We start from the raw sequence: 13,925 nt of genomic DNA on the forward strand, positions 1-13,925 counted from the left end.
AAGAAAAATACCCCAAAATAAGCAAAAAAAAATTGCAAAAAAAATGCTTTTTTTTTCTGTAACATAATTTTAAATGTAAAAATTAGACATAAAAATATAGTTTTCTGGAATTTGTTTCTGTATTTTTTGATAATTATCTAATAGCCTCTTTTTTTAAAATGAACTTTTAAGTTCATTTTCTTCTCATCTTTTACAAATTTCTTGCAATTTTAGGGACATTTCTCAGCAAATTGCCTTTTTCATGTCATGTTTCTCATGTTGTTTCCCCCCACAAAAATCTAACCAATTTGCTCAAGTTTAAAGCTTAAAAGAGCTTAAACAGCTTGTGAAAGGCGTCTGAATGCAGCACACGAAAATCTATCCAGGTTTCTAAGGGTTAATTATTCCGAACATGTAAAACACAATGTGAAATGTTACTTAATGTTGCCTGTTTTTTCCTCACAGATGGGTATCAGGGAGCTGAACCTCTGAACCTTGTTCCAGTGGACACAGAGAGAGTGAGCTGTTAGCTGCAGAGCGTCTGAATGGGCCATCAGGAGCTGAGTGATGGCAGATAAGAGGACAAAGTGAGTACTGTACTCCAGCAGAGGGCTACCTCACCTCTACCTTACCTCATCCTCTCTGCACTGATGTCAGTGAAGTCAACCTCAGTCACAGAGTCTACAGATAGAGACTGCTGATTGTAAAACCCTTGGAGGCAAAGTTGTGATTTGGGGCTTTAGAAAGACTTGACTTTGAAAAACGAATGTAGAACTCCATGGGAAAGTCCAGAACAACTCTCCAGTCTGTGTCAGTCTTGCATCATAAGAAAATAATCAATAAGGAAATAAGGGAAATAAGTGCAAAAGAGATTGTTAGGCTCATTATTTCAAAGTCTTTTAATCTGTGCCATCCTAACAGGACTTTTGACTCACAAGCTAACCCTTTAAGAGGCACTGTAACCACAACGGTTGACATGTTTTGTGATCAAATTGCTGTACAAAAACTCCACGAAACCCAATTTGATTTCATAAAGACGTTTTTATCTGATGCTTTTTAGTATTTAGATTAAACTCTTATTGTATTCAATTCTATATTATCATAATACATTGACTATTTTTTTTTCTTTTTGTACAGATTTTATTACTAGATTTATTTTTATTTATATTAATTTATTTTTCTTTTTTTTAAATTATTTGTTTATTGTTTGGAGGCACTTTTTACAATGCAATATACAAGGAAAACATAAAATGTTTTCCTTGTATATTGCAATATTATAGATATTCTTAATGAATTGATGCATTTTGTCAACATATTATTCTGCCTATATTATCGTTATATTTAAAAAAAAAAAAAAAAAGAACCAAACACAAATAAAATAAAATGAAAAATGCAGTGAATTAATGTTAGGTCATGCTAGAATTACCCTAAATCAACTTGCTGGTTGACTTACATATATGTGTCCTGTCTGAGTCATCTGAAAAGAAAAAAAAAAGGACAAAAATAAAACTAAAAAGTTGCTAAATGTGGATTCAGGAAGATAATTTTACAAAAAAAAAAGTGATTTGCAAATTCAAGGGTTAAAAACAGTCCATATCACAACACTGCAGTCGCTGGTTCTGTTGCCTTCATTTGGCTGATTTATTGTCACTTTGAAACAAAATATCAAAAACTTGTCTCTGTCTAACGTGAGGTCAAAGACTGTACTGATGCCCTGTTTTATACACTTGGTTTCTAAAGAATCAAAATACTCAGTCCAACCCTCTAACACAGCTGATCAGCATCTGATTAATCACATTGATCAGGCGTCACTTGGTGGATAAAAGGAAAATTCTACATAGATTTGGTAACTGGTGACAATATTCATTTTAACATAAAAATGGCTCTAACAGAGATGGTATGTTAGCCACTCTCTGAGACATGTATGAAGACAACAAGGTTATTGTAGTTACTAAAACTTAACTACAAAGTTGGTGTGAAAAAAAAGATGTTAGTTAACTGAAATAAAAATGAAAACTAGATTTTAGTAAAAAGTAAAACAATAAGGGGTTATCTACAAAACTATCAAAAATGAAATAAAAATACAGAAAATGTATTTTTTTTTAGTTTCTAAGCAGTTTTTCCCAATCATGTCCTTGTTTTATTTGTTTGTTTTATTGTTTTTTTCACCTTCACGTTTTGTTTTGTTTTGTTTTGTTTTGTTTTGTTTTGTTTTGTTTTGTTTTGTTTTGTTTTGTTTTGTTTTGTTTTGTTTTGTTTTGTTTTGTTCAAGGGTTTTTGTTTTGTTTCTTATGTGTTTGTTTGGTTGGTTTTTGTTTTGTTTAGGTTTATATGCTAATTTTCCCGTAATCTTCTTAAACTTTGTTTTGTTCTGGTTTTTTTTACAAATTTCTTGCCAGTTTTGGGATTGTTGCAGGAATTTAATGGATTAAAATGAGGAAAATAATCTTATTCCTCTGCTGGGATATTATGTGATTATATGTATCATTGCTTGCTTGACAAGATCATTTTTCTTTTTCCCTGAAACAAGACTTTTTTTACTTTTTTTTTTTTGCACTGTGGTATATTTATCAAATCAGCACTATTTAATGGTATATAATATATCGTACACATAAAGATTGTGTGTAAGTGAGAACTTGACTACAACACCATAATTTGTTTTGGATTAACTGCTCAAAATGGGCGATGAGTTCATTTAAACGACATGTGCCCCATAAACATTTGGGTAAATAATGAGTTGCACCATCACAGGCTGCAGATGTTATCACAGAGGAATGCATGAGGTAATGTGATCAAACCATAATATTATCAAAGTCTCCTCGCCTCCTCACCTTTCTCCCCTCTCCTCCTCTCCCCTCTGCCATCCAGCAGCTTTACTGTCAGCCCTCTGCAGTTACATTCTTCCATTCCAATCAGAAAAGCCCAACAAGCTCATTAAAATTCCTGCTTGTAAGACCGAACCAGTGCGAGAGAGAAGGCCAGCGAGCCTGACACTGGCATTCACCCTCTTTTGAGGACGTGCACAGGCACAGAGGCGCAGGGAGTCGCAGAGGTCGCTCATGTGCACAGGCGTGTTTTGAGAGTGGGCACTCAGGCATGATGCAAGCACAGAGCGAGACAATAGGTGGCAGCACCTCGAGCCCCGAAACCAACCAGGCCTGACAATCCCTCTGTGAGTCAGTCTCTTTTCATCCCCTCCATCCAGTCAACTCTTTTTGTCTCCGCTGCTGCCGAGCTCAACCGCGGCTCTGCAGTTTAAACTGCCGTCGCACAAAGAGCGAGGACCAATCTGTGTGCAGCTTACATGTCATTCTCATGTTTGTGTCTCCTACATAGAAAAGACCAAGCAGGTCACCTAAAGACGCCAAACTGCTTCTAAGAACATGTCTAAAAACTTTAAAAATGTGGCTAACCCGTGACAGGGCCGTAGCACCAAACCTTGGTTCTAAAAACATTCTAAAAATGGTACAGTTCAACCAGTGCAATGTTTTAATAATATTTTCAGTGGAAAGTTTTCTTTTAGTTACCAGAACATTCTTCTCAAAGTTGAGGTAACACTTTCTATTAACATCAAAAAATGTTGAAAATGTTTTTGTTTTTTTTTTATTATTATTATTAATCACATTACAAACATTTTTCTATTGAAAAAGGGGTCTGTAATCTCAGTCCTCAATAATGTGTTCTGAATGTTGCTTTTAAAATGTTCCTCTTTCGTTTTCATGTAACACTGTGGGAACATTTTATAAAAAGAACATTCTATGATCTGTTACCTCTCAACATCACATCCTCAGAATGTTGCAGTTATAACATTATGTCTTAGTTCATTTAACCTCACAGGAACATTATTTGAAATGACAAACATCCTTAAATTGTTCTTTGAACATTAGATTTAAATATTTTCTTTAAAACATTATTACAACTTGTAGGTAACGTTAGCAAATGTTGTGTGAATGTTCCCTGCTACCTGAGATGTCTCTAGACAGGTTTCCATTACAGATTTGTGCAAACCTTAAGTCATATTTCCAAAATGTTGATGAAACACAATTGCGAGGTGACTGTGTTTCTATTGAGTGATGTTCTGTGACTTCTCCTCTGGCAATAACATTCCAGGAAGTATGGTGATGAAAAACATTAGCAGCTTTATTTCTATTGCAGCCATCACACTAGCCATCAGTATTTCCAATTCAAGGTCATAGGCGTGTTATGGAGCCATAATGGAAAGGCAAGCCCCTTATACATGGGAGCGGCCACATATTAGGGATTTCTGGGAGGTGATAGTCCATGATTTCACAGAGGAAGTGTGGATTAAAAACTTCCAGTTGATCAGCTCAACTTTTGAAGAGTTATGTGATGCAATAACACCTCTTGTAGCTCCTGCTGCATCATGAGGGAGTCATTTCCTACTGACAAGCACATAGCCATAGCATCATGTGACCTAGACAAGCAAAAAAAGTGTTTTTTACAAGCACAAGTGGAGCTACGGTTTTGGCTCTATTAGTCCATTTAATTGGACTGCTGTCCTTGTTTCTAGTGTACATGCATCACTATGGTAGGTGGAGATATACCTTCTTTCTGCAGCTAGTTGCTATTGTGCATTTTCCTGGTTGACCAATTATGTCACATACCAAACAACTTGGAAAATAGAAAACAGGCTGCATGTAGAAACATGACAACATGGATACATTTTCACTTTACTTGGTACCTTCATCTTGTTTTGTTTCCTTCTGTTCTTCTCCTTTTGTTTTTCCCGGCTTTCTTCTATGAATATATGCTGTTCAACTTTCAGGTCGAAGCCTGGTGTGATGATTATGAAGCATGTGCAGAACAGTTTAGATCTGGTTCAGGTGCATACATAAAAGAGTAACTTGATCCCAAATCACATTATCTAGGTGTGTTAGTCCAACTTTCAACCGAAATTCAACTTAGAACGATTTCAGTCAAACTGACATTTTTATATATATTCTTAAAGTCCACTTTTAGTCGGACTGACACAACATCACTAACACACACACATCATGTAAACTCACTCGGTCTTAGCTGTGTTTAGAGACAAATCTTCATGTAGGGGCCGATTAAATCATTTTGCACCTTTAATTTTACTTATTTAAATTTATTTATGCACTTTATTTAGTAATGCACTTATTACTCAGAAATAAAACATCGCAAATAGAACTTTTTATAACAGGCTTTTTAAGGGTCCCCCTCTCAGTGGGGCCCTGGGTAATCAGTGCCACTTGTCCCCTGATTTTGGGACCTCTAAACCCATGAATTCTAACAAGTATAACAAATATAGTCTATATGAATGAGTTTTCTTTTTAAGTATGAAAAGAGGAGAGAGAGAGGTGACATGCAGCAAAGGGCCGAGGTGGGAATCAAACCTGCGGCCGCTGTGGTGAGGACAGTTTTTGTTCATGGGGCGCCTGCCTATAGCACGTGAGCTGCTGGATGCCCTGCAGGAGGGTCATTCTAAATCAGATTAGTTTTTGTCAGAAAATAATTAATAAAAAGACATTTTGCATTGTCAGAGTAACATACATACAGTATATACAGTATCTGTATAAGTGAAAGGTGTATATAGATTCTACATTGTTTTATTTTTATTTGATCTAATTTGTATTTGTGGCACTCAAATCACTTTTTTTTCATTTTTACTCTTGGTCCTGATTCGTTAGCTATTGTAATTTGTGAATCTCCCCAGTGTGGGATTCATTATTGTGACGTGACGTGACGTGACGTGACGTGACGTGACGTGACGTGACGTGACGTGACGTGACGTGACGTGGCGTGGCGTGGCGTGGCGTGGCGTGACGTGACGTGACGTGACGTGACGTGACGTGACGTGACGTGACGTGACGTGACGTGACGTGACGTGTCGTGACGTGTCATGTCGTATCCTACCATATCGTACCGTACCGTACCTTACCGTATCATACCGTACCGCAGCGTACCATACCATATCGTGTTGTATCATATCGTATCGTAACGATGGCAACAGGCAGAGCAGAACATTCCAGTTTTCAACCTTTCAGTGTTTGCTCTCCTCACTCATGCCAAGAGGCAAATCCAGTTGCTGAATTTCCTGACAGGTCATGTGTAAGCAGGGCCATATCTGGGATTTTGGAAGATTCAGGGCTAAGCCACGAGCTCTGGGGGGATCCTCTGCTGGCACATTGTTTTAATAAACAAGCTCTATTTTGATGCTTTTAAAAAAATGCATTGTGGTTTAGCATGGCATATTCATCAATGATCCTTTATTTGGTAAATGAACATGTGAGCCAATGTGGGGCTGATTGTTTCCATGCTGACACAGAAATAAAAAAAAAAATCAAAATCATTAATTCTCCCATGTGCTATTTTTTTCTAAAGTGAAATGCAGGACTTTCACTTATCGTGGGGCATTTTTGCATTGTGATGTTGGTGATTGGTGACCAAACGTGCATAGTGGACAACTGCCCCGGGGTCCTAGAACACCAAGGGCCCCGGCTTCAGTCATACTGTGATTCAACTGTTTGTGCCAATTTAACTCTTTTAAAAAAAGGGCAAATTGGCTTGATTTCTCTCAAACACATGGGATAATGAGATAAGGGCAACGAGGATCCAAAAAATTGGCAAGAAATTAGTAAAAAAAAAAAAAAAAAAGAGTACAAGTAATCAATAATAATACAATAATACAAATAATCTGAAAATGTGAAAAAAAGTGCAAAAGAAAGTTCAAAAGAACAGCAACAAGGAGATAATCTGGAAATTACAAAAAAAACCCTCAGATTTTAAACATGTAATTATGATAATTATAAACATAGGTTTTTTTATTTTTGCCCTACACGTTTTAACCCTCACTTTCTAACAAAAAATGTCTAAATCTAGCCTACTAATTTCTTGCAGGTTGTGGAACATTTCTTACCAAGTTGCTCATTGCCATTTTTTCCCATTTTTTGAACGACACTGCACCATTGTGCTCTGGGTTCAAAGGTTTAAAATCTCCAGAAAGGCATCTGAAAGCAGTACAAGAAAAGTGATGTCGCTCCAGGTTTCAAAGGGTGAACAAAAAAAGCAGAATAATTGACATGATGAAGATGTTTCTCTAATATTCTTTAAAGATTTTTTTTGGCTTTTGCTTCTATTTTATAGGACTGATTGTGTGTGAAAGGAAGAAAGAGAGAGGGGATGACGTGCTGCAAAGAACCACAGGCTGGAATTGAACCAGCAGCCACTGCAATGAGGACGTTGCCTCCATACATGAGGTGCCTGCTCTACCAGGTAAGCTACAGGCACCCCATATTTTCTCATCTTGACAAGAGTGCACCAAATCTAGCTTTAAGATCTTCATTACTTCACTTCTGTGCTTATATTTTATACCTGAATTAATGTTTTAAATAATACAGCAAAGTTGTATTCCAGCATAGAAACACTGAAAACATTTCAGAGTGTGGGAGTAACAAGAAGGGGTCATAAACTTCTCTCTATTTTCCTTCTAAATAACAATGAATTCAAATATGCTAAATGAGCATTTAGATGCAGTGGCATGAATGTAGTTACTTTTTCAGCGAAATCTACATGAATCACATAATAAATGCTGTTTGTCCACAACGCATCCCCGCCTCCTGCTCCGCTGCCCCCGCTGCTACGCTGAATAAAAGGTTCCAGCTAAGATGAAAAAGGATGGGAATAAACAAAGCATGAGTTATGAAGATTGTTTGCTGTCTACTTTTGAAATCAGCGAGCTTTAACTACAGGCTCTGTATGTGTTTGTTGTGGAATGTGCCTTTGGTTTGTTAAAGCACTGAGTTGTTTTTTTTTTTTGTTTGGTTTTTTTTTGGTCCACCCACTCACAGAATCACTGCTCCCAAAGAAAAACAATACAATTAGAGCTTCAAGAAACCTTTTTTTCCAACTGCAAGAAACTTGATGTCACAAATTTGATCTCTGGAGCCAGATTTTAACTGTACTATAAAGTCACAAGCTGGTTTTACTTTTAAAAACCTAACTGCCTTTATATAGATAAGTAAATATAACTATTCATTTTAATTTATGATTATTTTATATCTAATTAAGTTCTAATTATCTAATTTAGTTGTAGTTACTTAATTTTGTGTAGTTGTTGCAACTTAAAAATGACACATGAATTTTCTTTGTTAATTATAGCAGCTTAATTTTTTAAGTAAGCCCAGTTAGTCTGAACTGAACAGTTTGATGTGTTTTGCATGTTGGCTGAAGCTCGACTGAGTGTTGATAATTGTGATTAAATGGCATGACAAGGAGTCTTGTTGAAATCTAAAGCGAAGTCAAATAATATACAAATTTAGTCTGAAAAATTTATTTTGTAAGGTTTACACGTGGATTCGTTTTGAGATTTTGCTTGTTTCCTCAAATATTCCTGAAAATTATTCTTTTCTGTGTTTACTGTATTTATTAAATGTGATTACTGTAAAATTCAACAAGCTGATTTTACTTAAACAAACAAACAAACAAAAAGTCTAGGTAACCAATTGCCTTGAAAAATGTAAGTAAATATAAGTGTCTTGTATCTAATTTTGTGACATTGTTGCAACTTAAAAAAGACTGATTAAATATATATATTTTTGTATTTCCAAGTTTTTTCAACTCTTTGAAACTTGGATCGTCAGCAGTTTTCTTGTACAGTGTTAAGACACGTTTTGCAAGTATTTAAACCTTTGAAAATGAAACACGTTGGTTTTTGGTTTTTCACAAAACAATTATGAACAACCTGACAGGAATTGTCCTGCAAAATAGTAAAAAAAATAGTAAAAAAATAAATAAATAAAAAGAGAGAAAAACTTTAACAAGAAGGGAAATATAAGTTCTACTTACATATTTAAAAATATTTTACAGAAAAATTTAAAAAGTACACTTTTTTCATTTTTTTGTTATTCCTTCATGCTTTTCTTTCTGTTTTTAAATTTATGGGGGGCTTATTTGGGGGTAATTTCATTGTTACCAAAGTTACTCGGAACTTTTGTCTACTATCTTTATCTTTAATGTCTGAACTTTAGGGCCAATTCTAAAGTTGCTCTTTGATTTATTTTCATGTTTTTGAGAACAATTGGATTTCAAAAGCTGAAGTAAGATCTTTTTGAGAGATTTTCCATTATACAGAGTAAACAGAGCTGTTCAATTAAGTCAGACTATCTTGATTAAGTTACTATAACCTAGAAAAAAGAGAAGTTCATTTCAACTTTTGAACTTTTCATTTTTAAGTTGAAAGGAAAACTAACACATAGATATGAATTAAACACAAGAGTAGTTATACTTAAAAACCATCTTCAAGACAATCAGTTTTCTATGCTTTTTTAAAGTAAGATCACATTGCCAGATTCTACAGTGTACCGAAAAAAACACAACTGTTCAGTTAAGTCAGACTTACTTGGTTTGATAAAGCTGCTATCACTTACAAAAAAAATGAATCAACATAATTTCACTTGCCATTTTTAAGATGACCTTGCAAAATGAGGTAAATACAACACATTTTTGAGCAGTTGGTTTTCTAGATTATTTTAAGTAAGATCAACTTGTGAGATTTTGCAGTGTAAGCAAAGACGCAACTGTTCAGTTCAATCAGTCTTGCTTGGCTTGATGAAGTTGCTGTCACTTACAAAAAATAGATCATTTCACTTGCCATCTCTACACTGACCTCACTAAATGAAGCTAATGTAACAAAACTTTAAGTAAACCTAACAAATAGATACAGCGTAAGAGTAGTTATTCCTAATAACGTTTTAAAAGCAATACGTTTTATAGATTATTTTAAGTAAGATCAACTTGTAAGATTTTACAGTGTGACCCAAAAGTATTTCAAGTGTGATCATTCTTGTAAACCAAAACTGGCTCCAATAGACATTCTTAACTGTAAAGCCCGTGAAAAATCGAACAATAAATGAAACTTTATCTAACCCCCCCCCCTTGTCTGCAACTGCTGGATAGAGTTAGCCCGGCCCATCTGGTGCAGCAAATGGCCCAACTCACCAGGGAGCACGGGGAGTGAGAGAGAGGGGGAGATGGTAAAGAGGGGGAAGAAGGAGAGAGAAGGGGGGTTTGGATTGAAAACAGATCAGCAGCCTGAAGATCTCAACACCACCGCATGTCTCTGCAACAACTGTCGAGTGAAGCCAAACCGCTTTGACTTCCAAACTTTTTTAACGCGCACTCGAGAAACAAGAAAAAAAAACAAAGCTTTTACGCGTCATGCTAGTTTGCTGAGAGCGCACCTCCTGGAGAAGATGGATTGTAAGAAAAAGTTGTACTCGACTTGTGCTCCGCTCTGAAGTGCTCTCTCCGGTATAGAGGAGGTGGTAATGCCGTGCAAACTTTGAAAACTTTTTTTTCCGGTTCATGGAGTTTGGCGTCAAGTCCGGAGAGGCTCGTTTGCGCGTTTTGCGTTTGGCGGCGGCGCTGTCCTAGTTTACGGGAATCAGGCAAAGTTTTCATCGGACAAAAAGAGTGAGCGGAAGAGCTTCGGTGTCGGAGCGAAAGGAGACGGCAGTAAAGGTAAGTCAGACAACTTTGTTGTGATGCTGACAGTGGCTTTTTTGGGAGAAGTCGCCTCATTTTGCCTTTTGCTTCTCTGTGTCTGTGCGCTCACATTTACACATTAGTTGAGTTGAAAATGTGTTTTCTCGTCTTTTTTCCCTCTCGTGTTGCTTCGCGTGTCAGCGGCAGATGAGGCTCAGGGCAGCTTCACATCTCATTTGCACTTTGAACTTATTTGACACAGGAATCCAAAAAATTTTGCTCTTGCAACTTGATCCATATGGGAAGAAATGTGATCAGAAAGCTCGGCGCCAATCCCCTCCAAACTGCTTTTAATAGATTAACACAAACTATTGGAGTTCCTCCAAAAAATATACTATACTATACTATATATATATATATATATATATATATATATATATATATATATATATATATATATATATATATTAACCTTATAAAAACAGGATTGACATCACGTTTATAGTGCTGCTTTCAAATGTCTTTCACAAGTATTGGAAGCTTGGAACCCTGAGCGAATTGGATTTCTTTCAAAAACATTGAATAAAAGGGAATGAGCAACTTGGTAAGAAATGTCCCACAAATTGCAATAAATTATTAGATTTAAAAATATATTTATGTGTTGTTGAAAAGGGAAAAACTGTATTTAAAACTATCACAATGGATTTTTTTAGAAAGTTGTTTTTTTAAAATTATTGTTGTATTTTTTCATTTTTCCATTCTTTTTTTGTTTGGCTTTTTGGGTGTCAGTTTCAGTTTATTTATTTACTATTTTTTCAATCATTTCTGGGTCATTTCTTCTTAAGTTGCTCACTGCCTTCTTCCCATGTATTTGAAAGAAATAAAGCCAGTGTTAACAGGCTTGAAAGGGTTAAACAGGGGATTAATCTAAGATACAAATCCAATCAAACAGCCTGAAAATGTAACTTTAACATTTAAACCCATTTCTCACATAAGGAAAACCACTCTGCATTGATTTTTCACACCTTTTTTCAGACTTTAATGAAAACTATCAGAAAACAATGTCACAAAGTGCATCAACACGCCTTTCTGTCTTTTGCAGCACTTTACCTTCTTTAATCTCTTAATGCCACAAAGCAAAGAAACAAACAGGCAGAAAGTGTGAGGAATGCAGTAGCAGCACGGACACATCTCAGCCGGTGACAGGACTGTGGGAGATGTGTACTTATTGTTGAAAGATTCAAAGTTTACTGTTTGCTCTCCAGCCTGAGCAGTCAACAAACACTTGACGCCTTTGTGGGGCCCTTAAGCAGCTATATTTGCTGTTGGCTTTTAGTCCTATCTACCATGCGCTGCTAATGATCTCCAAACTCATGTGTGGACTCATGAGTCCCACTTTTTTGTTGGTTGTTTTGGCCTACATTAAATGAAAAAGAAAGTGTTTTTTTTAAAGCTTTTTCTGTTAAATTCTCATTCGAGAATCTATTGATCTCCCTGCTCAGTTTTTTTGCATGCATGAGAAACAAACCTCGAAAAAGCTTTTAATGAATGAATGTGTTGCAAATGATAGCAGTATTGGGGATCTTTTTTTATTTTTCCAAAATCGAGTTCCTGCATGTGTGTTTTCCGCTCCACATGATGACAACCCCAGTCAGTGCCGAGGTGATTTGCATGAGAAAAAAAAAGAAAAAGTTTTAGTGCATTTGGCCATTGTGAGGAATGAAGAGTTCCAACAGTTAGGGCCTACGGAGAGTGAAAGGAGTAAAGAATGGATGAGCCTATTCAGCTCATTCAGCCTCAGTTTCGGGGGAGACCCATAGTGGCCATGTCACTTTCATCTCCACAGCCCAGCCGCTGTGTGCTGTTGTATGTATGCTGCTGTAGCCCCCGTTTTCACACATCGCCTCTGTGCACAGGCCCCACTTTATTGATCTGCCTCCTTTTTTTTTGCTTCTTTTCTGGAAGTCTGCAGAAAATTTAATGAACCAAATACTGGAAAAGGAGTGACTGGGTTCTGTGTGCGTGTGTGTGTGTGTGTGTGTGTGTGTGTGTGTGTGTGTGTGTGTGTGTGTGTGTGTGTGTGTGTGTGTGTGTGTGTGTATGTGTGTTGGAAGGGTATAGACCAGGGAGGAGGAGGAGGGGGTACAGCTTTTTTTGAAAGCAAATACCGATGAAGTCTAGCGTACAGGGACAGAGAGGAGGGTTGGAGGAGAGGGTGAAGAGGGTGAAGTCTGAGTGACTCTGAGGAGGGGGAGGAGCTCACCGCACCACCTCCGCCACCCACTCCTGCTGAGTAAACTCAAAAGTTGTTGGGGGAAAAAAAGAGAGAGAATGCCTTGAATCCCCAACCCATCCCACTGCGAGCCTGGTTTCACTGATGTGAGACTCTGTACTGTACCGATGAAGCCATTCAGCGGCCTGTCACCTCATCGTGGCAGCCGTAAGAAAACGGCGGCCTGCGTGGGGATGCGGTAGGTGGGGTTCTTCTGAGGCCTCTGCGGTTTGGCTGGAAAATGTTTGCACTGGAGTTTAGTGGCTGCGGATGGAGGGTCGCTGCTGCTTTTTAGCTTAATCACTGTGTAAATCTCTGAGCTGCTGCTAAACATACTGCATTGAGTGTTAGGAGGCGTTATTCTCACAGCAAAGTCTTATCATCAGTCATGTTAGAAAAAGTTGAATTGCTGTTTCAGTACAACTCAAACTGGACTTTGAAAATATATGTAAACATGTTCGTCCAAATGAAATTGAAATCGGACTAACATGCCCAGTTATTTCGTTATTACCAAGTCAAGTTAATCCGTCATGGACTTGGTGTTCTGCGCCTGTTCCTAGTCACTGCTCTGGCCTCCATTGGCGGTGAAGAATAGGGACTGTTAGTTACTCGTGAGGGGTGAAGGGGTGCTGCAAAACAGGTCAGGCATCAGAAAAAAATATGTAAGCAGTAAGGAGGGACTCGAGCTTTTAATTTTGGTTTAGGTGATCGACATTCAACTTGAAAAGGTAGTATTTTTTATTTATTTTACATAAAGTCACACCCCAGTAGCATGAGAAGTTCTTCTGGTGGACCAATCTTCTTCTTCACCTCCCTCATTAATTTCAATTAGCTGATTTCCTACATTTCCCATAATGCAGTAACTTAAGGATATTGCATTCACAGTACTTAACAAATGTTCAGCCCAAATCTGTGAATCCTGCACAACTTTGCAATTTTTTCCAACTTAACCACAAATTTGACTATTTAAAAGGGTAAAAGCTCATTTCTTTGAAGAGCTGCATGCAGCATATTGATTCACTTAGCCCTCCTTGACATGCTCTCTGTCTTTTTATCATGAAAAGAGTACCTGCACCTGAGATAGCTACTCTCTCACATACCTTTTCCAACCAAATTAGCATGTGCACTTTGGGTTTTTTTTGGGGGGAAATCCATCTAAAATTCTAAAAACAGTAGTATACACAGCTCCGGTGCAGACAAAAATGCC

The 13,925-nt window shown here is 37.1% G+C and overlaps 1 protein-coding gene and 1 long non-coding RNA gene across 2 annotated transcripts in view; both read left to right on the forward strand.

The window, feature by feature from the left end:
- The first annotated feature begins 466 nt into the window (after nt 1–466).
- On the forward strand, nt 467–7,805 carry LOC121948754 (uncharacterized). The gene is made up of 3 exons (XR_006106181.2): nt 467–566; nt 7,108–7,236; nt 7,617–7,805. It is a non-coding gene; the product is annotated as an uncharacterized LOC121948754 (long non-coding RNA).
- A 2,204-nt stretch (nt 7,806–10,009) lies between these two features.
- The window catches only part of gli2a (GLI family zinc finger 2a), a 114,078-nt gene continuing 110,162 nt past the window's right edge, over nt 10,010–13,925 (forward strand). The window contains exon 1 of the mRNA XM_042494559.2: nt 10,010–10,482. The gene's annotated coding sequence lies outside the window, so the exon portion shown is untranslated. The remainder of the gene's footprint in view (nt 10,483–13,925) is intronic.

Source organism: Plectropomus leopardus, chromosome 10, assembly GCF_026936395.1.
Source record: "Plectropomus leopardus strain MGB_pleo_1.0 chromosome 10, ASM2693639v1, whole genome shotgun sequence".
Lineage (NCBI taxonomy): Eukaryota > Metazoa > Chordata > Actinopteri > Perciformes > Serranidae > Plectropomus > Plectropomus leopardus.